Source organism: Bubalus bubalis, chromosome 9 (genome assembly GCF_019923935.1).
Source record: "Bubalus bubalis isolate 160015118507 breed Murrah chromosome 9, NDDB_SH_1, whole genome shotgun sequence".
NCBI classification, from domain to species: Eukaryota; Metazoa; Chordata; class Mammalia; order Artiodactyla; family Bovidae; genus Bubalus; species Bubalus bubalis.
In genome coordinates this window covers 28,263,634-28,289,149 of record NC_059165.1, presented here as the reverse complement: position 1 = coordinate 28,289,149, position 25,516 = coordinate 28,263,634, and the positions used below count along the sequence as shown (strand labels likewise).

General features: G+C 41.0%; 1 long non-coding RNA gene across 2 annotated transcripts in view; it reads left to right on the top strand.

Moving 5' to 3' along the window:
- The window catches only part of LOC123335001, a 55,999-nt gene extending 30,913 nt beyond the window's left edge, over positions 1–25,086 (top strand). The window contains exons 3-4 of one of the 2 annotated variants that reach the window (XR_006553199.2): positions 24,667–24,802; positions 24,944–25,086. This is a non-coding gene — a long non-coding RNA (uncharacterized LOC123335001). Of the gene's footprint in view, positions 1–24,666 lie in introns of both variants that reach the window. The other variant, XR_006553198.2, reaches the window with a different exon arrangement.
- The last annotated feature ends 430 nt before the right edge of the window (positions 25,087–25,516 follow it).

The following is a 25,516-nucleotide window of genomic DNA, read 5'->3' as shown; positions in this document are numbered from 1 at the left end:
CTCTTCATGGAGCATGCATGTGTCAAGGACTCCTGTGCAGTGGTTTATCCCCAGGTTATGGGGCTCACTGGGACCAGCTTCAATTCCACTTCATTCCCTGCTCTTGTGGCTGAAGAATCCCTTTTCTTACTGCTAACTTCAGTGAGAAAAGGACACCTGTGCCCTCCTGTTTACCTACCTGTTTTGTGACTGTATGTCCACGGACATATATGGGTGCTGCAGGATGGCATCTGGGCTGTGAGCTAGAGGAATGAAGCTAGGCTTCACCAAGAAGTGCCCACCCTTCAGAGTTTAGGGGATGACGTAAAATTTCTTGCCAGGAAGGCTGGTAGAGAAGACATTCTAAGTTCACAATTTAATCTTTCCTCATGGCCCTGTTATGGGCTGGATTCTTCCCTCCCTCTAAAGTCAACCCCCAGTACTTCAGAATATGACTGTATTTGAAAATATGGGGTCTTTAAAAAGGTAGAATATTAAGAAAAATGAGGTTACTAATGAGCTGGGCCCTAATAACCTTCACTGGAAAGAGACAGAAGAATATGCACATGAGAAAGAGAGTAAGGCTTTTACCAAAGATGAGTCTGCAAAGCAAAATTCCAAAGCAGGTCAAGAAAACTAACAGCTTCCGCATTAAAGAATTGAAAGAGAGACTCACTTAAGTGCTTTTGCTGCCTCAGGTGGAGTTTTTGCATAATAGTCTTCCAGTCACAATTTTAAACCTTATAGTCTGATGGCAAGGTGACACTTCAGGGAGATTGCTTCTAGAAGGTCTCTATTAGCCATCAGCTCCCCACCCTTCCTGCAGAGGAAAGCATCTTGTAACAGAAGACCTTATTTACAACTTATAAATAGCTTGCCCTTCAGGATGTTACTGTAGACACATTTCCATGAATGTAGACTTGACAGGAGAAATCTTTTGACATTGATTCTTTGGTTTTACCCCCTGAACACTAATAAGATATACTAGATAATAGAAATAGACTTCACTAATCGGTGGAAATGCTGTATTGGTGTCAACTGCTTTGTCTGAACCAACCAATATACACAAACAAACACAGCTTCCCATGGCTACCCAACTTGTGCAGCTAAGGTGGGGGTGGTAACAGTGTTGTATATGCTGTTGGATTTTAAATGATTGTGAGGCCTCTGAGTTCTTTCAGTGTACATAAAACTTATTTAAAGTGGGATGCAGTTTCCACCTCAGTAAAGAGCTGGTTGTTGAATGTCTACATCCGTGTGCCTATTTTAATGCTACCCATCTGTTTGTTGAGTCTCTGTTTGTTGAAGGAAGACATTTGGCCTGTATCCTAAATTGTCAATCCATTGCCATCATTATTTCGTGTTCCTAGGAGGTACATACACCAAATACTTTCTAGATGTATTTTCTATATAGTAGTAAGTTAAAAGTTTGTCCCAGGACAACATTATGATCTGCTGTGCTTGTGTCCTAGGCAGGACTGCATGTAGACTGAGAGAATTCCTTTTGCCTCCCTATACTAAGGTTTTGCCTTTGTCCATCTCTTCTAGGTTCACTCTCTCTCTTAGCTCTCAGGACACTACCATTCTCACTAAAAGGAGCTGTTTCTAGAAAGTGAGTTCAAATTGAGAATTTTCCCAAAAGGTCTTGAATGGAGCTGGAGTAAGTGGCCTCAGTTCAGTTCAGTCACTCAGTTGTGTCCAACTGTTTGTGACCCCATGGACTGCAGCACACGAGGCTTCCAAGTCCATCAACTCCTGGAGCTTGCTCAAACTCATGTCCATAGAGTCAGTGATGCCATCCAACCATCTCAGTCTCTGTCGTCCCCTTCTCCTCCTGCCTTCCATCTTGCCCAGCATCAGGGTCTTTTCAAATGAGTCAGCTCTTCACACCGGGTGGCCAAAGTATTGGAGCTTCAGCATCAGTCCTTCCAAAGAATATTTAGGACTGATTTCCTTTTGGATTTACTAGTTTGATCTCCTTGCAGTCCAAGGGACTCTCAAGAGTCTTCTCCAACACCACAGTTCAAAAGCATCAATTCTTTGGTGCTCAGATTTCTTTATGGTCCAGCTTTCACATCCATACATGACCACTGGAAAAATCATAGCTTTGACTATACAGACCTTTGTTGGCAAAGTAATGTCTCTGCTTTTTAATATGTTGTCTAAGTTTGTCATTGCTTTTCTTCCAAGGAGTAAGTGACCTACTCTACAATAATAAAGTTTCCAATGGAAAATTGACATCAAGATTTTTTCCCTTGGGATATAGAAAAGCATCATCTAAAAATTTACAAACATGTATGCCTTTTACAGTAGGGATTATAAGAGGCTGACCTTTTGCTTTGAGCAAAACAACTTGAGTTAGCCCTTTTACTCTGGCAAATGTAAGGCAATTTTTTTTTTTTTTATTTTCTGATTTTGGAGAAAAAACTTGAATGCTGCAACCATTAAATGTTTTGTTTAGTAACTGACAAAATTTTTCCTCTGTAAAATTAGATATGTTTCCCCCCTATATTTAGAATTAGATATCACTATGATTAAAATTATAATTTGTTATAATTTGTATTTTGGGGAGAGGGGTGTGTGTGTGTGACTTAGTGTTTCATCACATGTGTATGTTTTTCAACCCCTTGCTTGTAGGAAATCAAAAGTAGAAACCTGCTTATGACAACAGTGGTGTGCATGCTTCATCTTCTTACCTCTTATTGGAGGCAAGATCAAGAGCTTGACTAGGCTAAATTGCTGGTGTCCCGCACATGATCTTATCTCATTTTGATTAAGCCATATTTTGAAAAATGCATTCTCTAACTTAGAGATGCTTTTTGAGTTGGATGGTATACAATCTCAAGGGAATCGTTACTCCCAAAGTGAAACATCCTAGAAAAAGGATATTTCTGGAATAAAAATTAGACATCTTTGAATTGAGGAGAAAAGGATGCTACTTTTTTTCGAGGGCCAGTGGTTTGTTGGATCCTAACCTTGAAGTGTGAACATTGATATGTGTGGAGACATGGCAGGAGCCAAACTGGAAGCTGGCTGGATAAGAGCCTCTGAGGTCGATTTGGGGCTATTGTTTCTTGGAGTAGCTAATTTTAACAAGACTTATAAGTTATTCTCTGTTACATTTCTGTTTTCTTCTAACCATCAGTAAAGACCTTGAAAGTTACAAACTGATTTCTGAGGACCAAGGAGTTCTGGTCCGTGTTTCAGAGGACTAACACACAGAAGAGGATTGTCCACTCCTCGAGACTGGAATGGGACTTCTGGCTGCAGGCACCAGTGAAAGACTGCTAAATCCAGCAGAGGAGCCTTCCTTGACGGTGTAGTTAGGAAAGGCAGTGCATGGCAGGGCAACAAAGAAGTTCCAGTGCAGAAATCTGGGGACTTTTGCTGGGGTGGAAACTGGTGAGGATTTTTGGAAATTGCTAAGTAGGTCTAGGCCTAGATTCCAGGAGCTGGGATCATGGGACCTATGTCATAGTGATTTGGGAATAAAAAAGAAGTGTAATCTCATTTCCTAGTCATGAATTGGTGACTGAGTGTGAGGTTACATCTCCCCTCAATTTGGACTCTCTTACTGAACTTCTTGGGTCTTTTGAGGTATGAGGGACTCTCCTATGGGGGAAGACCTAGCCCTTCTGCTTGCTCCATCTACAGAGAAAGAAGGAAAGAGATCTCGAAAGGGAAGGGATGCACAACAGTGAAGAGGAGAAGAGAAGCTGATTTTCCTTCCACCTTCGTCCTCTAGCTCTACTGAGCTGCCATATACTGAGGGTTCCAGTGAATCCCAGACCCACTTCTGAGCTCTTTTTCTATGGGTGTCATAAGTTGGCTACTGTCAGACTTCATGTTACTGCCATCCTAATCTCTGCCCTCTGCCTCTTCAGTCCTTCACCCACTTCTGCCTTCACACACTACCTTCTCCCAGCCAGGGCTGTGCACCCATCAGGCTAGGTGGGCACAGTGCCAAAGATGTGGGGATTTTCACAGGCTTCTAAGGAAGATTAAGTTCCCCCTAAATCTTGCTGCCTACAAAATACAAACAGTTTCAAAATAAAAATTAGTAGATCTTGAATTAAAAGTTTGAGACCTCATAGTTACAGACAAATTACTTTTCATGTGAAGCATGGCCATATTCTAAAACATTTGTGTCATGTGGGTTGGGTGCAGCTTCCAAAGCTGAGAATTCCTGGGTCCCATCAGGGTCTTCAAATAGAAACTTGTTCTCACTGCCTCTTCCACACCAGCCCCTGCCTCAAATCTTTTTCAAATTATCCTGTTACCCACCCAGATGTCCTCAGCTAGAGTTAATATCTAGGATACCATCCAGCAGAAAAAAAGTACAATAAAAGCCCAATGAAGAAAGAAATGCATTTCCTTCCCAAGGCCGAAGTCCCTGGTACTTAGACCACTATACTACCAGATGCTGATTTGGAGAACTTGCCCTGTGGCTTAGGGTGATGCAGGTGTTCTGTTGAAAGGGAAGTAACTCAGGCTTGAGAGAGAAGTGAGATGCTGCTGGCTGATTTCTTTTCATCCAATCCCCAGTAAGCAGGCTGCTTTTTTCAACCTGCACTACCTATCCATCCAGAGTTGGGGTCACCTGGGATTTGGAGCAATTGGTTGCCCTTTTGTTTGGTCCTTGCCTGATGCCAAGAAGGCACTTTTCTCTTTCATTTTTTGATCACGGAAAGACTGATATTAAATATGTCATTGGAGGAGTTTCCCAATTAGAAATAATAAACATTTATCACCAGTTCTTTAGACTTATGGTCACTGTTTTGATGTATGTAGTATACGAAACAGATCGAGCCTGGAAATCTGTACTTCATAATCAGTATGTCATTCTACCCAGCTCCCTGGTTCAAGAAGCAGAAGGCCTCCTCTTTCTATCACCATAGCTTTCACGTACTTTAAGGAGTGGAGTCTGTAGGCTGGAGGATGCAAGGTGTGAAATAGGAACCACATGCCAGGCTTGGCAGGGTGGCAGCTTTCAGCAGGGGAGCGTTAAGGCCAATAAGCTGTTCTGAAGCACAAGAACTATTGGAAATTGAAAAATACATCCGGCACTGTGTCAACACCACCGCTTCAAGTCTAGTGTGCCGATGGAAAGATGCCACCGTGGTCTCTCTGGATGGCCTGGCTCCAGCCAGGGCCTAGCTTTATTGCCCATCTCTGTTAGTGCATCATAGTTTGATAGCTGTTGTCATAATGCCCAAGGAACATTGGACTGGGACCTCAGGAGACCTGGATCATGGCCATTAATTAGCTGAAGGATTTTGGCCAAATCCCTTAATTTTTCTGTGTATAAATTTCTCATCTATAAAAATGAGAGTAGTAATAGTGCATATCTTACAGAGTTGTGTGAGAGTAAAATGGGGTAAAATGTGTGAGGAACTTTGAAAATAGATGTAACGACTTCCCAGGTGAGAGAGCTGAGGTCAAGTAGAAAAATAGCAAGTTAAGAGCTCAGACTGGGATTCTAGTTTGAGCTTTGCCGTTTACTGACTGTAGTCTAGCTGAGGCTCTGGTATCTCAAGAGTGCATAATGATCATAATATTTCATAAATATGAGTGAGATATTCTTTGGGGTTATCAACCACACAGTGCTGTACAAATATGAATCAAAATAGTGATTGATTTGGTGCCTTGCTACTCTCAAGCTGAGTAGCTGGCTAATTTTTATTTAACTAGCAATTTTGGTTATTATAGTCCTGAAAAGTATTAGATTGATTGGACATTAGATTCTCAAGGCTTGACTCTAGCATTCCTCATCCACACTGAGCAGAGTTGAGGGCCCGAGAAGCGCTCCTGGAAGCCCTTTTGCTCCTTGGCTCTCTGGACCACTTTTTGGTGGGCAGCACATTCTAACACTGCCTCTTTCAACAGCTTGCACAACTGGAGGTTTGAAGGTGGATTCTGAGAACACTGCCTAGTTGACACTCAGAAGGGATACAATGCTTGGCATCAGCTCTTTGAGTTGAGGACCTTCAGCCAGAGCTACTGGCCAAAGCCCCCCTGGACCTTGCTTGCCCTCTGGCTGGACACTGAGTAGCGAATCAGATTCAAAATATCTGGACAAACCTCAGATCAGTGTAGACTTGTGGCTGCCAGGCAGGAAGGAGCCATATATTTTGATGAACTTTGTGGAATGCTTGTCTTGGGAATTCTGTCTATGCCTTGGGAGGCTCTGCTGCATAAGGAGAGAAGCTTCAGGCAGGCTCTTCCTGTTGCTTTGCTTTTTGCCCTTTGCCCTTTCTCCTCTGGTTCATCAGAGGTTTCACAACTGATATCACAACAGTGTACAGGGCAGAAACCTCGAGATTGCTGCTCCTGCTGTTTTTCCTTTCACCTGGCTGTGGTGCTTTGGGATTTGAAGCATGCTGAATTTCGGTTCTGGCTTGTTAGGGCTGCAAACAGTTAACCTTGCTCTCTGATCTGAGAGGCAAACTGCCTGCTCCATTTTAAATCTGTTTACCTTTACAGGGTCCCCACAGAGGGGAGCTGCAGCCAGTTGGGTGAAAAAATCCAACCATTGCTTCTCTGCATGATAAAATCTGAGAAGCCCCTGCAGTTTCAGGCAAGATGTCCTCATTGCAGGGTCTCAGAACAACTGTTATTAAACTAGTGGTCATGTGAACTGATTCATGGGCCATGCCCAAGTTAGAGAAAGTCAGAAACACATGAACAGAAAGACACTTCCCAAAGATAGATGGGGATAGAATATATTTATGTGACTTTGGGCAGCAAGGAATGCGTGCAAGTGCTCTTGTTCCCATATCTAACCAAAGGCTGGAATAAAAAATATCGGAATGATTAAGAGTGCGTTGACTTTTGTGCTTACACACTGTACTACAAGTGCGGCCAAAATGAGTACTGTTTATATGAAACCAATCAGTTGCCTGTAGCTGATTTTGTTTCTGGTATGACTTGCTTTCCAATCAACCCAGTAAATATTTTGAATAATAAATGAAGAAGCAAGACAAAGAAACAAAAAGTAAGGGGTAGAAAGACCAGAACCAGGAGCTGAAAAATTCATGTTTTTATTGCAAATCCACAAAGGGACTCCAGGCAGTTACACCAGGATAGATTTTCCTTCTTCCTCACATCATGCGTGCTCCTTTCCAATACATTTAGATGTGATTCTATAAAAGACATTTATTCATTCTTTTCTCATAAAGGGGAAAGTTGGTCCTTGCTCTTTTCGCTTTCCTGAACTAGAGCCACTGCTGTGTGCTTAGTCACTCAGCCATGTCCGACTCTTTGCAGCCCCACGTGTAGCCTGCCAGGCTCCTCTGTCCTTGGGATTCTCCAGGCAAGAATAATGGAGTGGGTTGCCATGCCATCCTCCAGGGGATCTTCCCAACCCAGGGATTGAACTCAGGTCTCCCACATTGCAGGCAGATTCTTTGCTATCTGAGCCACCAGGGAAGCCCCAGAGCCACTGCAGAAGGAACTTAAGTTAGAGGCTACTTGACATATTGCCTCAGTCAGTAGATTTCGTGTGCCATGGGGAGCTGCAGTCATAGGTCCTGAGGTATGGTAGGGGAGAAAGGATTCCCTCCATTCCTATAGGATGGCTGTTTTGTTCTTGGACTAGGGGTTGATAGTGGCAAGGGGTTTAGATATTCAAAGTGAAAGTGTTAGTTGCTCAGGCAGATTCTTTACCATCTGAGCCACCAGGGAAGCCCTTAGATATTGAAGGGTGTCTGCAAACGTTATGGCCTGTCCCTGTCTTCTGGGTGGGCTATGTTCCTTCTTGGCAGGCTGTAAATCAGAATGAGAGTTGGAACCCATGGAGCTGTGACTCAGAGAGCCCCTTAGTGCTCTGCTGACAAGAAATAGAAGCACAGAAAGTAGACCAGAACCAGGACCAAGTCCCCAGTTCTTCCTGTAAAAGAGAGAAAAATGAAAGAGTCGTTTCTTCTCATTGGATGACTCAAATGTGGTGATGAGGGCAGGGCAGTTCCAGGCACTGCTGTTGGCAATGGGGCACTTTGTTGATTTCTGCAGGGCAGAGCTGTTATCCAGCAAAGGGACACAGTGGTCACTTCCTCCTCTTCAGTTGGTTGCAGAGGGCAGTGCCAAGAAATGGAACACAGTGACCACGAAGAGCAGGAGAAGGAGATGCCTTGGTATACAACACTCACCCTAATTTTGTGTAAAAGAACAATGGTGTGATAGGAGGTTCAGTCCTCAGCTTTCAAAGGACTATAGAATTCCATTCATTCCTGAGTAACTGGAGTGAGTATCTTAGTGGGGGGTGAGACTCATCAAACTATCATCGTCATCAAATCACAGCCAATCTGTGCTTAAGTAGCTCTCCATGGGACTTCCCTGGTGGTCTAGTGGTTGAGAATCTGCCTTCCAATGCAGGGGATGTGGCTTCTATCTCTTGGTGGGGAACTAAGGCCCACATAGGGTATGGAGCAACTGAGCCTGTGCACAACTACAGAGCCTACGTGCTCTGGAACCCGTGCACTTAACATTGAAGAGCCAGCGTGCTACAACTCACATGCAACACAGCCAAAAATAAATAACTTAATTTTTTAAAAAAAGTAGCTCTCCATGATTGTTGTGTGACAAACACTGTCCTGTTTTTTATATACTATTTACATATAGTATTTCACTTTTGATAAATGTAGAAACTGAGGTATATAGAGTTTAAGGCCCAAGTTATTGTACAGCTCATTTGCTGCAGGTAAAATGTGATCCCATGACCACCTGATGGCCAGGCTGTGCTTTTAGTCACCATGATGTCCTACCTCTGAAGTCGGGTTGTGTAATCTTAATTGAAGGGAGGAACCCAGAAGCTTCCTTTGTAATAGACCTGGGCCTGCCTCAAACTGCTATCATTACGTTTTCTATTAAGAACTACGGAAGCAGTCTCTCTGGGTGGAGGCCACCTTCCATAAATGAGTTATGTGTCTCACGGGACCATCTTGAGATGTTGTTGAAGGAAGGTGGGACCTATCTTCGTGTCTCGCTTGCTGCCAGGGAGGAAGTGAGAGATTGGGGAGATGGGAGATCTTTGTGTCCCTAGTTTCTAACTCCTGCCTCCAAACTCTATAAAAAGAAAAATTCGTTTTTCCTCACAGTCAGTGGCCTCTTGCCTTGTGGTGACTCTTGGGCCAACATAGGTGGAGCTGCATGATTTCCATCTTAAACTTTTTGGTTCTAAAGATGTCCATATTCATTCTTTCTGTGACTGGACTAATCGCTTTCCCTGAAGAATCTCAAAGCTAGCATGTTGCAAGCCCTATTACTAGCTGTGTGCCAACATGGCATCTAAATGAATCTTACTGCTTTATATAGTCTGAGACTGTTTCATCATGCATGCACATTGAGAATTGTTATGTCTCCCTAGTGTGCTGTTTCTTTCCTCATAATGTAATAACCATCTTTATCCTTAATGATTTTTTTTTTTGCCTTAAGCTACATTTAGTTTGATAGTAACATAGTTTACTACTTTTTCGATTGTATTTTTCTAATATATATTTTTTTCATCGTCTTTTTGTTCAGATGTTTTAAATGTATTCTAGAGTATAGTGTTCACTTTTGCTCTTTTTATTCAATCAAGCAATCCTTTTTCATGGGCCAAATTTAGCCCAGTTATTACTGGTAGATTTTTATTTATTTCCATCCATTTTGCTTTCTCTTTTTCCTGCCTTTTCTGTGTTTTTTTCCTTCCTGCTGTTCTTTATATTGATGGATTTTTCTCGATTACCTCTATTTGTTTAAAGTAATATATTCTGGTCCTAATCTTTGTAATGTTTACTTTAAAAAAACCTAACATGCATTCATATCAGAAAATCAAAAGTTGCTCACTGTATCGATATTTCTCGTGAATATTGCGTCAACTGTCTAACAATTTACCTTCAATCAAGACCCTGTTTATTATGTTATTGTTGTCCAGTAGTTTAGTGCCACTTAGTGTTAATATTTGGAGAAGGCAATGGCACCCCACTCCAGTAATCTTGCCTGGAAAATCCCATGGATGGAGGAGCCTGGTGGGCCGCAGTCCATGGGGTCGCTAAGAGTCGGACACGACTGAGACTTCACTTCACTTTCACTAGTGTTAATATTTATGTTACTCACAACTGTATTAGTTAGGGTTCTCTAGAGAAACAATGGAGAAGGCAATGGCACCCCACTCCAGTCCTCTTGCCTGGAAAATCCCATGGACGGAGGAGCCTGGTAGGCTGCAGTCCATGGGGTCGCTAAGAGTCGGACACGACTGAGCGACTTCACTTTCACTTTTCACTTTCATGCATTGGAGAAGGGAATGGCAACCCACTCCAGTGTTCTTGCCTGGAGAATCCCAGGGACGGGGGAGCCTGGTGGGCTGCCATCTCTCAGGTCACACAGAGTCGGACACGACTGAAGCGACTTAGCAGCAGCAGCAGCAGAGAAACAAAACAAAGCGGATGTTTGTGTGTGTGTGTATATATCCTGTGAAATAACAGAAAAGAAAATATATTGATCTCTGCCCCCAGATCCTGGTACAGAACTCCTAAAACTCTTGAAAATTCTAAAGTTATAAGAGGGGCACCTTTTGTTCTAAGGTTTGTTCTTTGACTCTGGTTTCTGACACTGAAACTCCAAACCCTTTGGAATTTCTGGGAGTTAGAAATGTCCTTTGTTCTAATGAGGTGACTCTTGGTGGCTCCTGGGTTTGGGCTGGTCATTGTACATACCAATCCATGCTTAGACGCTTAGAATTTTCTTCCACACACCTCCATTCTCCAGAGAGGTGAGAGGGGCTGGAAATGGAGTTAATGATCAATCATGCCTACATGATGATGCTTCCATAACAATCCCAACATGCGGGGTTCAGAGAGCTTCTGGGTCACTGAACATGCGGAGGTGCTGGGAGAGCGGCATGCTCAGAGAGGGCATGAGTGCTCTGCGGTGCTTCCCACATACCTTGCCCAGTGCATCTCCTCCATCTGGATGTTCATCTTTATCCTTTATCATATCCTTATCTAATAAACTGATAAAACAGTAAGTAGACTGTTTTCCTGAGTTGTATGAGCCACTCTAGCAAATTACTTGAACCTAAGGAGGGGGACTTAGAAGCCTCTAATTTATAGCTGATTGGTCAGAAGCACAGGTAACAACCTAGACTTGTGACTGGCACACATACTTATACCCTATTGGTTCTGTTTCTCTTGAGAACCCTAACTAATACAATAAAAAGTAATATAAAACTTTAATACATGGGGGAGGAAGATAGGTGGGGAGAGAGAAAATATTGATCTTAAAAAATTGACTCACGTGATTGTGTAGCCGACAGGTATGAAGTCTGCAGGGTAGGCTGACAGGCTGGAGACTGGCAGAAGGATTACACTTCAAATCCAAAGGAGATCTGTTGGCAGAATTCCCACTTCTTCAGGGAAGGTCAGTTGTTTTTTTTTTTAAGGCCTTCAACTGTTGGGATGAGGCTTACCCACCTTGTGGAGGACAATTTGCTTTACTCAAAGCCTACTCACTTGTGTTAACCCATTCAAAAAATATTTTCACAGAAATATCTGTAAAGTTTCACCAAGTACCTGGGCACCATGTCCCAGCCAAACTGATGTATAAACTTAACCATCACAATTACCTACATTAGTTCTTAGTTAGTATCATTATTTTATATAGCCAGGGATTTATTTAGATTTACCTATATGTTTACCTTTTTTTTTTTTTTACCTGTATCTAATTCGCTGTTTTTCTATTCAAAGGACTGAGAGAAAGTAACGGTCAGTGTCACAGTTTTACATCCAGATAATTGAAAGTTAGAGACAATATCCTCATAAGGACATTGTATTTAACAATGGTTTGAAATCATGTTTACTATATCCAACGATTGCATTTCTGATCAATTTGGAAAGATTCTAAAACATTTTCAAACATTTCAGATGTTATTTCCAATATTGTCTCTCCATGAATGTTACAACACAGAGAGATAAAGAGACAGAGAATACAAAAGAGAGATTAAAAATAATGAAAGAAAGAATGAGAATAATCAACATAATCAGTAGTCACCTCAGAAAGAGAATTCATATTACTTAATTGCAAGTTCTTAATTGACTCCTTGCTTAATTGTAGTTCACGAGTTCTTTCTTTAGATGTAATTAATTTGCAGTTTGAACCAACAATTGGACTTTTAATTTCAGAGCCTTTCTTTTTAATTTCTAGAAGTCCTATATTTTTCCTTCAAATCTACCCATTCTTTTTAGATATTGTTTTGCACATTTTTCTTGTTTTTAATTTTCTTTTATGTCATTATTCTTGAATACTTATTCTACGAAAGTGAAGTTACTCAGTTGTGTCCGACTCTTTGCAACCCCATGGACTGTAGCCTACCAGGCTGCTCCATCTATGGAATTTTCCAGGCAAGAGTACTGGAGTGGGTTGCCATTTCCTTCTCCAGGGGATCTTCCCGACCCAGGAATCAAACCCAGGTCTTCCACATTTCAGGCAGACGCTTTACTATCTGAGACACCAGGGAAGCCTAACTAATTCTATAGGTTCTTTGTAATAGTTCTAAGGTCTAGAGTGCTTAGAGTTTAATACTACTGTTGTATCTGCTTCTCTTGTTCATTTGAATTGTTTCTTGGATGTTTTGTAATTTTTAGTTGTAAGAAGTCTTAAGCAGGACTTTGCCTGAAGGCTTTTGTCTGGCGTGTGTTGGACATATATCCTCCAGGAGTGGTTCTGCCTATGCCAGTCACCCCAGGTATCATTCACTTTAGGTCTATTTCTTTCTTTCTTATATATATAATAGTTTGCATCTGCAAATCGGGAGTGTGGGACTAGCATATGCAAACTTTGGGTCTGATTCTATGTTACTTCTCAGTGGACTCTGGACCAAGTAGGAAGTATAAATTTGAACCAGAAACCCAAATGTGGCATACTTACTGTTACATATTTTCAGGGAAGACTGTGTCTCAGCCACCCAGGTCCCAGGCCCAAATAGGCAAGCTTACTTGTTATTTCCCTAGACTAGCGGAGGAATTTTTTCTAAAATACCCTTGCAATGTAGGTGTAGATCTTTAAAGATCCCAACTGTATGTGAAGATCTTCATTCCATCTCCTGCCTCTCCCACATATGTGTTAGAACTTAAGCACTTTAGGTTCCTGAGGTTGGCAAACCTTCCAAGGATTCCTACCGTGCTTTTCACTTTCTTCTTCACTTTTGGCCCTTAAAAATTTCCCTTACATTTGTATGAAATTTTTATGCATTTAAAAGGTGTGTGTGTGTGCATGTGTGTTTGAAAGCAGAAGGAATCTGTGGGTATTTAGTTTAATGATATGGCTAAAAACAAAATTATAAATTATTTTGTAAAGCTACTATTAAAACTACTTTCTATTGGCCAATAGAGCTAAACTATGCCCCTGCTATTGAAATTTACCTGTCTTTTTGTATTCTTTCCACAAAGCTGGATATCTGTGTGTCTGTTTCTCTTCCTCTCTCTTTCTCCTGTTCTTTTCAGTGAGTTGTGTTCTCCAACAACTGGCTGACTTTCCTTCTCATCTTGTCAAGTCCATTTATTATTTTTCCATCTCTGGAAGCTAACATAAGGCTCCCAAACAAGGGATCAAAATCTTCTAGTAGATCTTGAAGTTGATTTCTGCCACAGCAGCTTTTCTCCTAATTGTTCTCTTTTCTGTGATTCCTGAAGGCAAGACAAGCACAGTTTTTAGTGATGATTGGCCTTGAGTTTCTAGAGAACAGCTGCTGCTGCTGCTAAGTTGCTTCAGTCGTGTCTGACTCTGGGCGACCCCATAGATGGCAGCCCACCAGGCTCCCCTTTCCCTGGGAGAACAGCAACTGTGCCCAATTCAGAGCCACATCAGTGAACAACACAGAGCACAAAGGGTTAGCTTTTTGACATGACTCTGATGTTCAACAGCAAAGGAAAAACCAAGGGCCCAGGTACTTTAGAAACCAAAGTTTAGGTCAGTTGTTGTAAAATATATGTTTATATGATACTCAAGGTTTATTTTTAAGTAATAAGTTGCTCCTTTCAGGATCATGTTGTTCAGAAATTGAGCAAGTACAGAAGCCATTGGGGAAATTAGTGAATTCCTTAAGTTTTGGCAGAGGGTGCAGTTTTGTCGCAATCTCTACCTCTACTATGTTAAACCTCAGGAAACTACTTTGTATAGGCTGGGCTCTTCTTCTGTCTGCCAAGAGAAAAGTTTCACAAGCAGAGTTGATGCATATCTACTAATTTATAGCCCAGAGGTTAAAAAGCTCAGGGACTGTTATGTCTAAAGCTCATGTTTTAAATTTGAGAGATAAGTTATCGGTTCCTATAAAATAGGAGTATATTCAACATAGTCAAGCTCTGATTCTATTCTCTTCCTCCATTTCTCCATGAATTCTCCAGTCACTTTTTTCTGTATTAGGTGATGGGAAACTTTATTCAAAATATTTTTGTAATTCTATTTTTGTAAACTTCTGTATTTGCTATGTCATTAGAAACATACTATTTAAGTATTTAATAAACTTTGCATTTAAGTTACTCATTCCTAGATGTCCTTCAGTATCTATTCTTTCCTCCTCTTCCTTCTCATCCTTCTCCTTTTTTTCTTTTGTAAGTATGAGAACCCCTAAGTTTAGCTTGGCATGTGTAATCCCTAAGTTATATAACTTGGCCATATAACTGGAGATTACATTTCTCCTCTCTTTTACATCTAGGTATGGCCAATAGAATGTGAGCAAAGGTAATGCGAATACCTTCTGGTTCATGATTGTAGAGGGAGGTCTTAGACAGCCATGTTGCTCTCTGTTTGGTGAATATAATCAACTAAATAGTACCCAAAGGCCTTGCAAGAGACCACAGGGGGAAAAAAGAAAGAAAAATTCATGGGCCAAATGGCTTCACAATCTTTTTGTTTTATATTTACCTATGTTTTAATATTTATAACATATTTTTACATAGCATTTCCTCATATATAATTCTGTATGAGAGATGTCCTAAGTAATTTCTCTTTCTGTAGGTAGATGGTTACATCGTCTGTAGTGTGATAAGATCTATAACACAGTTATGACCCAATGCTGCAGGAACAGAGAGGAGGAAGCTTAGATCACATTGGTAAACCTAAGGAAGGCTTTCCAGGGAAGAATGTGTGAGCTTGGTCTTAAGAACTGAATATATTTATCCAGGAGATTAATCCCAGCAATCAGTGGTGGGAATAAAATTCCCGGAAGAAGGAACATTATGAACCAAGCCTTGGCAGCATGAGAGAACACGGGGCATTCTGGGAACTGCAGGTGATTCGTTATGATTGGAGCATAAGGTAAGAGTTGGGAAGTGGAAAGAGATGTTGTAAGGAAGGTCATCTTTGTATGCCATGCTAAGGTGTTTGAGTTTTATATAACATCAATGAAGCTGAAAGGATTTTAAACGAGGAAGTAAGATGACTGGGTTTACATTTTAGCATGACCACTCTGGCAGCATTGTGGAGGCTGGATTGAAGGAGCTCCAAAATTACAGATGTGAGACACCTTTGTGGAAAAAAAGGCTTGGTTGGTTAGATTCACAAAACAGAAATAAAGATGGCTGTACTGATACATCAGCCTGCAATGTTTTCCCAGAGACAAGAGAGGGGCTTGATTTCTTTCTGCTATAGAATCAGAATCTACAAGTTTCTTCCACTTCTTTGAGGATATTTTCCCAAAGGGCAATTTTTTTTTTTCATTCTGTGTCCTGAACTTCTTGATAAACTGGAACAAAACTTCTCAATGCATTCATTCTTTTAACATGTAAGGGCTTCATTGTGACCTTGCATGCCTCTCTCAAGGGTATTTGGAGGGCAATTGGAAAGGTCTTTACTCTCTACATTAATTGGCTGTTCAACACAATTGATGCTAGTTTATCAGCCTATACCCCAAAGTGATAGTCAAGCATTTAATTTCAAGATTACCTTCTATTCCTTCAAGAATGAGTCAACCAAGTGTAAATGAGGAGGTCACAGTTCTGCACATAACGTGGTAATTTGCTAAATATATTTCCTTTAACAGGAAAGATTTTAAGAGTATGAAGGTGAACACTTTTGGGAATATTACTTGGTGTTTTTTGAGCAGTGATTTTACTCTTATTTATTGAATGCAGAATTCTGTAAGGGAGCAAAGATATGTTGCTCTTTGGCCAACTCTGTTGGCAGATGTGAAGTGAAGTGTTAGTTACTCAGTTGTGTCCGACTCTTTGTGACCCCATGGACTATAGCCCACCAGCCCCCTCTGTCCGTGGAATTCTCCAGGCAAGAATACTGGGTGGATATCCATTCCCTTCTCCAAGGTATCTTCCCCACCAAGGGATCAAACTATTTCAAATTCTTTACCAACTGAGCCACCAAGGAAGCCCAGTCAGATATAACCTGAACCTGTTGTCAAATAGCTTTCTGTGGTTAATGTCAAAAGCAATGAGCAGGGGTATAGAATGCCAGCATAAGCAATAGAAATGTTCTGATTTTGGTCACTGGTCATGTAGCTCTGTACTATATATTCAAGGAAAATTCTGCCAGTGATAGGTCCATGGTAGAAGGTCAAGGTGAGTCAACCAGATTTTTGGTCCATGTTGGCTGGCATTAAGTAAGAAAAAACCACTAAATTTTTCTGTAGGAATACAGAAGTCCTTACATTTCAAATTTTGAATATAGCTTTGGTTGTTTTCAGAACATCGGCACTCAGTAGAAAGTTAGGTTGTGATCATCCCTCTGTTCTTCACATATCTAATCATAAGCTGTTTGTACATGTGGACAACCCAAGAACGCTCCCCTACCCAAAAACTGTTTTAAGGTTAGCGGAAAAGGAGGGACCTTGTGACATATAGGTAGGGCAAACTTATGACATTTAACAGGGGCGTGTAGGCTTGAAGTCACAAGCTGGCAAACTTTAAAAGTCATTTGAAAGGGGAAAGTGATAGTATATATTTGGAAAAGGTCATAGTTTATCTTGTAAAACAAAAGGAACCTAGTTGTTATCCAGCAAATAGAAGCAGGGAGTACCACTCATAATATTGCAGAAGGGTCACGACAGTGGTTTAAGGGAGTAAAACCTTTGGGGTCTTTTTTTTTTTTTTTTTAACCAGTTGCGGTTTTAACTGAATACGTGCTATGCAGTTCTGTTGATTGATTGTGGTACATGTTATCCTCTTTGAGCCTTCCAAGTTCTCAAAGTTTCCTGGAAGAACTTGATGCCAGTCCCTAGGGTGAGTGCTGCAACACAAGAAGTCCCATTTAACCCTGTGGTGATTCTCTTTAACTGCTAGGAACCAGTAGGCATGTCCCCCGATGTCTGAGGGGGCAGCTCTCAGATGTGGATCATTCCTATTAGTAGTTTTCATGGTAAATGGGGTAAATTTGGGAAGCAGGGCGAGTAGAGGAAAGAAGACAACCTCTCCTCAACCTTATGTTCTTTTCAGCTCTTCTCTGTGCCCATCTTGAGTGAGAAGTTTTGCTCATTTGGTTCAGGAGAGCCTTAACTGTCCTCGTTCTGGGCATAGAGGAAGGGAAATCATCTTTATACAGCCTAGATTCTTTTTTTGAATTCATGGCTTCCTCTCTCCTACCCTACCCCAAGCAACATTTTTGGGCAAAATGAGATTAGCTGAGTTTTTTTTTTTTTTGCATGGAATTGATGATCATGTAGGATTTGATAGGCTACCACCTCTTCTTCCCCCCATCATGATAGTAATGGTCTGGACATCCTGAGGGCTTCATTTTGCAGTGTAACTTTGTGGAGAGAGGATAGAGACAGACCGACACATAATATGCACATGTATATGGATATTTTTATTGAGAAATGAATACATGTAAATGTGCCAGTTGTTGGACTGGTGAATGGTTATATGCTGGGAAGCGGGTGACTTCTGACAAGTTTGAAATTTGGAATAGTTTGAGGCTGGAAACAGTGTCCCCTTCATCCAAGAAAAGCAGGCCACTGGCCCAACTGTGTACCTCTGGGGTCCCAGGCTTTGGACTGACTTTCTCCAGCTTTTTAAAGTGCCCTCTGGGGCCTGGGGCAACTGGAAATGTCAGTGCACCATGGATGGGGTCATCCCAGGGGGATCGCTCCACTGTTCAGCAGGGTCTTTCCAAGACTGAGTGAAATTGGGCCACCAGAATGGTGCTGACAGGCAGATTATGGGTGACTCAAATTGTTTATAGAGACAGAGATTGGCAAAAAAAAAAAAAAAAAAAAAATTTGCCCAGGTCTCAAATGCTCAAGGGGTGGCCCTGGCTGGAGATACAAATTTGGAAATAATTTGTCATGAAAAGTCATGGAACTAGATGAGATCATCTGGGAGTGAGTGTAGATATAAAAGATAGAAAAGCTCACACCAAAAGTCCCTGGGGGTAGTGGCATTGGCATGTTGGCATTCTGACTCTGTCTGTGTGTTTTTGATAGAGATCCACTCCAGTGGAGATGGGATGTTCCCCCTCGTCTGACATGGGTTTTCTTACACAAATGGGTTACAATACAAAAATACAGGCAGGCATAGAATACCGCCTTATGTGACTGGATCACCAGATGGCTTGTAGTTTATTTTTCTTCCCCATTTAGTGTATGTGCATGCATGCTCAGTTGCTCAGTCGTGTCTCTTTGTGTCTCCATGGACTGTAGCCCACAAGGCTCCTTTCCATGGGATTTTCCAGGCAAGAACGCTGAAGTGGGTTGTCATTTCCTCCGCCAAGAGATCTTCCTGACCCAGGGATCGAACCCTCATCTCCCATGTCTCTTGTATTGTCAGATGAGTTCTTTACCATTGAGCTACCTGGGAAGCCCTTAGTGTGTGTAGACAAAGCCAATGTAAAATGACTTCTAGCAGTAATTATTTAGAAAAATCAAGAAGATGTTTATATTGGGAAGAAGGAGGAAGGTTTTCTAGGGGAAAAAATAGACTGATGAGTGTGTATGCGTCAGGGAGGTAGGGTGCGGATAGGGTGGGGCTGCTTTTTTCAGCTTTTCCATTTATTTCTACTTATTTTGGTCCATTCTTCTTGTATGGTTTCCTGGAGCCTGGATTTATTATCTCCGTGAGCCAAAACAATTGAATAACTAACACTTTACTTTTGGCTTTGTAGATACTGAGCTGGCATTTTTATCTAATTTTTTTTCTTTTTAACATTAAGCAGTTCTCCACTCTTCCTTCAATTGTCTGGAAGTTTTAGTGTTGAATCAGAATTATCAGCACTTGCCTGAATTCTTTCCTTGATTACTAACGTTAGGTAAAGACTTTCCCATCTTCCTGGTCCCGAACATAGAGACTTGCACCCAGAAAGTCCTCATTCAGATTTACTGATGTTTCTTAAGGCTATGGTTTGGTATAGATTAAATACAAAGCAGCAGTTGGAGAATGATGATTTTTTTTAAAATTTATGTCCATAAAAGCCCAAAGCATTAAAATAATCATCCTCCCCCACAAAGGCAGAGCCCTTGAATTAAATAGGTCAAAAATATCTTCTTTGTAGCCAGTGGTTTTGTACAAGACAGAGCTAATTAGAGCAGTTGTGGCTTTAAACTCGGTGAATTTGGTGCTCTGGAATAATGCTTGAGGAGTTTCCATGTCAAATAAAGAGTTTGCTTCTCATGAACTTACCCTTGGCTTCCTGTGTCTGTGATACTCTAAGCTTTCCAAGATGATATCTTAGCACTCTTGGGACAAGGAGATTTACTGTATGTGAATGAATCCGTGCAGAATTGTCCGGGAAACATGAATCACTCCAGGACTTCCCTCACTGCCCACTGACAGGGTCATACACACAAGGGATCTAATGGGCTGCTCTGAAAGGGGAGACCGGCAGTAGAAGAGCGCAATTCAGGGCTGTTTTCCAAGACAGGACAGAGGTTACTGCTGACAGTGTTTGGGGCACAGTCACAGACAAAAGGGAGAGCATGTTGCTCACTCATCGTTAGAGTCCAGACAACTGGACAAAGCTTGCTTGAGAACATGAGAGCATGGAAGGGCGTGGACATGGAAGAAGAAAAAACTTTTGAGAGGATGGGATGGGGGTGGACTGGATGGCCAGTAACTGTCAAATTCCTGTGTGTTTAAACTATAGATTTGCTGCTGCTTCTGTATTGAAGTTGAAGCCACCACTCTAGGTGACTAGAGGTTGGGCCAGTCATTGGCCTCTTGTGAGCTGGATGCAGCACTGGTCTTGTGTAAGTGAGTGTCTAGGTGATAGGTGTCTGTCACCTAGGCAGTGTACTGTGTGATCTCATGTAATCCGAGAGTATTCCCCACTGACCTGTCTTAGAGCTGCTTTGTTGGCGTATGTGTGTGTACATAGGGACATTTGAGTTACCAATCTGAATAGAGTTTGCTAGAGCTCCAAAGTACACGGATACTCAATATCAGAGGACATTGGACGGAGGCAGTGTGTATACTGGGGTGGTGGCTGGGGAAGGGGAGGTTACGGCAGTTTAGGAAGAGTTTTCCTAATTTTTCCTAGTTTTGTCTCAACTGGCCCTGGCCATGACAGGTCAGGGCTTCCTGGATAAGAAAGTAAAGTTCAGGGGCAAATAAGCCTATATTTTTAATGACATTTTTCCTCCCAAATGCTTTATTCATTTTCAGATTTTACTCTTGTTATTACCCAACTAAGTTCTTCTGAGTTGAGATGTAAAGAAAGATGAAGTAGGAAATATCCAAGAGTGAGCCTGGGGAACAGTAGTTTTGCAACTTATTAAAAAGGGGATTTCTGAGAATGTGGTTCTATTGAAATAAATCCAACCCTGTTTGCCTTTACAGAAAGCAGAAACTGTTCTCAAACAGATTTTTCCCTAGCTCAGCTGCTTAGGAGAATGTTAGTTTCTTCTTCCTTAGCCCTTTTAATTGGGTGAAGGTTTTTAGTTTGTCTTTGATTGCTGATTACTCCTGGGAATCCTAATGGATATTCCAAGTGGAAAAATGTGTAATTTCTGAGTGGGGACTTGGGAATGTGAACACCTTCCTGAGCCAAAGCATCACATCAAACCTGGCTCTGAGAATTCTGAGACATAAAAACATAGAAACGATCCCATTTCCTTTATGGGATCTATAGTTCTGGAAAGGATACTTCTTTCCTGGGCAGGTTATGTGTTGAGGGCAACTTTATGGGCTGTGGATTACGATAGGCCTGGTCTGAATCCTGGCCCCACCTTTTATGTCTGACACTGAGCAGGTAGGTACTAACCTTTCAGTCTCCGCTTTCTCACAGTGCCTTCTTGGCTGTGTCACAGCATGGATTACATGAGCATCTGCGTGCATAGTGGATGGCTAGGAATGTGGACTTCAGAGTGGAATTGCCCAGGTTCCGCTCCTGACCCTGTTATTTGCAAGTTGTTGAACTTCAGGCAAATCGCCTAATTCTCTCCTGGCTCCCTTTCTGCCTCACCGAGTTGTCACCAGAAGTCATTCAGATAATCAATGTAGAGTACTTAACCCTGGAGGAGGGCAGGCAACCCACTCCAGTATTCTTGCCTGGAGAATCCCATGAACAGAAGAGCCTGGTGGGTTGCAGTCCATAGGGTCGCAAAGAGTCAGACATGACTGGAGCAGCTTAGCACGCACAGAATACTTAAAAACTTGGCTGATAATAAGAGTTTGTTGTTAGTGAAATGGTTTTCACAAAGTTGTGTTCAATACAGAATAGCTAGTAGTTACTACTAAGCAGATAGGTTTGGCATCTCTTTTGGTCATTTGGGTGGCAACAGACATTCTTCTAAAAACCTCCATTTTCTCAGAATTTCCACCAGCTCTGTCATAGATTTTCTCCATCCTTTGCTCCAAATCACTGCATCTTGTGTTTGAATGACATCGTGTCTTCTGCAGGTGATTGGCAGTGGCCTCTGCCTTCCTTTCCAGAATCTAGAGCAACTGTCCTTCAGTGTCCCACCTCTAAGCTGGTAGGCCATACACTCCATTTGCATTGTTGAGATGTTATTTCTCCCCATCCTTACCTTCTTCCCTTCATCCTTCACTCCCTCTCTTTGTCCCCTATTGTCTTTAAAATGCCTCTGCCTATATAAAGGGGCTTGAAAGGCAGCCCCATCTGTATAGCTCATCCTTCGTATCTGTGGGTTCTACATCTGAGGGTTCTGTATACATGGAGTCAACCAACCATGGATTGAAAATATTTTTTATTTGGCAAATCTAATACAGTTATGTAAAGTTTAAAAATAAAATAAAATTAAAAAAAAAATAAAAAAATAAAATTCCAGAAATCTCCCCAAAGCAGAACTTGAATTTGCCACATACAAGCAACAATTTATATAGCATTTACAACTATTAACATAGCATATACATTGTAAGTAAAAGTAATCTAGAGATAATTTAAAATATACTAGATGATATCTGTAGGTTACATATACTAAACCATTTTATATAAGAGACCTAAGCATCAGTAGATTTTGGTATCTGCAAGGGTCCTGGAATCCATTCCCTGTAGATACAAAGGGATGACTATATTTCCCCAGGTCTATTTTGCAGGTAAGAGATAAAGATTACTTCCTATAGCTAGGTTGGTAAAAATGTTTCACTTACTGATTGTGACTGATTTGTGGTTCTTTAAGTGCCAAATGTGTATTCCAGCACTTTCAACTGTCACTTCTTCAAATGCTCAATTCCTTCTGCCATATGATCTTCAGTTTATTAAGAACTATGTAGGAGATTGGTGAGAGGCAATGGAGCCTTTCTTCCTGGAATCAGGAGCACTCAGAAGTGAAAAGGACCATTTTGCTAAGGCAGAACAATGGCCCACACCTTTCTCTCTCTCAGATAGATTCTAGAAACTCCAGGCTTCCAGTAAGAAAAACTCTGATGCAGGGGGATTCACGTAGAAGATCATGCTGCATAAATGTACTTCGTAAATTGTGATGGAGGGGTCTTCTCATTTCCTCAATTTGCTTTGGAAAACAATGAGGTGGAAAGGTGAGAAAGGAAAATATTTTCACATGCAGAAAATGGAAACACTTCACATTTGTGAAGCACGGAATGTTACTCACTGGTAGCTTACTCACTTAATTCTTTTGAACTTTATTTTCCATTTGACAAAATGAGGATAATAATATATGCTTAGTTTACTTTTTGAGAACTACAGTTTTATATATATATGTGTATATGTGGGTGTATAGTAAACTTAAAGTCCCATTTAAATGTAAAAAAGTTACATTTCTCAAAGTACTCTTCCATATTTAACATGTTTTGCTTTCTGTCTTTAATTTTATAACAAATATCTATTAAGACCCTGGATATCTGGTATAATAAGAGACTTTGACGTGGCCTTCCAAGAGCTCATGGCGTGTGTGTGGTAGGGATGGGGGATGGGCAGGGGGAGGTATCCAAGAAGGGCATTCTAGAATTGTGGAAGGTGCAGAGGGCATCTTTCAAATAATAAGGGATTGAGTAGATTAGCTGAACAATAAAGACAGGGTCATAATACTTTGCATATTGTGAGGGGCTTTATAGTTTACAAAGTCTTTTGATATTGGTACTTCAACCCCTCCACATCGTCCCTATGAAGTATAGGTCATATTAGGTCTATCTGACAGATAAGAAAACTGAGGCTTCCAATCCTGAAGTGATTGAACAAGAGTCTATAGTGAGTAATCTAGGTCTTTTCTTCAAATTCTCTCTTTTACTATAACAGTTGATGACAATAGGGAATCAGTCTAGGTAAATTGAGTATGAATGGATTTATAAAAATTTTGGAATAATTGAATAAAGGGAGAGGTAACTTTAGCATAAATATTAGGAAATTTTATTTCCTGCTTACCTATAAAAGTGGAAGATGTTAAATTTATAAATAAATTAGCCAAAAGATAAATTCATGAGAAAATCTCATAAGTGACATTGCTTCACATCAAAACACTTCAAGGGCAAAATTAATTCCCTTTAAATCTTTTGTGTAGCAGTCATAAATGAGGTCAGATTCACTATTTTTTCTTACAGCAAATGTTGGTGCTCCCAACTCTTACACAGGTGTGAAGGATCATTTTTTATGAGGGTAGACTGTATGGAGAGAGTAACATGTTTTATACTAAATTATACACAGACCAAAGAGCTCTATTTTTAAAATTTATTTATTTTTTAATTGAAGGATAATTGCTTTACAGAATTCCGTTGGTTTCTGTGAAACATCAACATGAATCAGCCATAGGTATACATATATCGCTCCCTTTTGAACGTCCCTCCCACCTCCCTCCCCATCCCACCCCTCTAGGTTGTCACAGAGCCCCAGTTTGAGTTCCCTGAGTCACACAGCAAATTCCCATTGGCTGTCTATTTTGCATATGGTATTGTAAGTTTCCATGTTACTCTCTCCATACATTCCACCCTCTCCTTCGTATCCCTGCACCGTGTCTATAGTCTGTTCTCTATGTCTGCATCTCCTCTGCTGCTGCTGCTGCTAAGTCACTTCAGTCGTGTCCGACTCTGTGTGACCCCATAGACGTCAGCCCACCAGGCTCTCCTGCCCCTGGGATTCTCCAGGCAAGAACACTGGAGTGGGACCAGCAAATAATTTCATCAGTACTATCTTTTTAGACTCCATATATATGCGTTAGTATGCAATATTTGTTTTTCTCTAGACCAAAAAGCTCTTATTAATTACTAAAACTCTGAATCTATGCTTCTTTATGCTTTTTTTGGGAAGAATCAAGCAAGAAGGAAAGATATAATAATAATTCAGTTTGTTAATTTGTTCCAGCAACATTCATGGAGCACTTTCTGGAGAGCGAAGCACAGACCCTCTGTCTCATAAAAGTCCTAAAGGTGCTTCATGATGAGATTTCCTGGGCGGTGAACCGGTGCCTCTCTCCAGAGTATGAAGAGCAGAGCCTGTGGTGGGTAATAGAGCAGCGGTGGGTGCGCCTGGCTGTGTCTTTATGGAGGAACCTAAAAAACTGGGTTTGAGGGGTAAACACAAAGTTTTCATTTGTTTTCATTTTACTGAAACCAACTTAATTCTGATGTGACCTTTCCAGTGCTGAAAAGCTGGTCCCCTGCATGGCCTCGGAGTGGCACATTGTCCATCTGTGTTGTATTAGAAGGAAAGACCAACATTTTTTGGCTTCATGTTCATGGTGGCTTAATTTTCAACAGAAAGGGAAGATTTAAACAAAAGATTTCTTGTAAGGAGAGCCCTTTTCTCCTTTATTGTTAGAAATTATAAAAATATAAGCTTTTCCTCAAGTTGGTATCATTGTACTGCCACCCTTAATAAAAAGAAAACAGAATAGAAAATCTAAATAGCCTTTTATCTATTAAAGAAATTGAATTTGTAATGAAAAACCTTCTCATAAAGAAAAGGAAACCGGACATGACTTGACGAATTAACATTTTGCTTTCAGAAACTGGTTTGTGTATTTTGGCAGTGAAATTTTGCTCAACTTTGGAACAAAGTAAATGTCCATGCAGTGGAGGCTAAATGGAGGAGTGGACACTTAACTGAATAGGAGACTCTGCCTGTGATGCTTTCACAGAGACATTCTTCTCCTCTTAGTTTTCATATGACTAAAATGGCCAACTGAAGGCTTCTTTGTCTTTTTTTTTTAAAA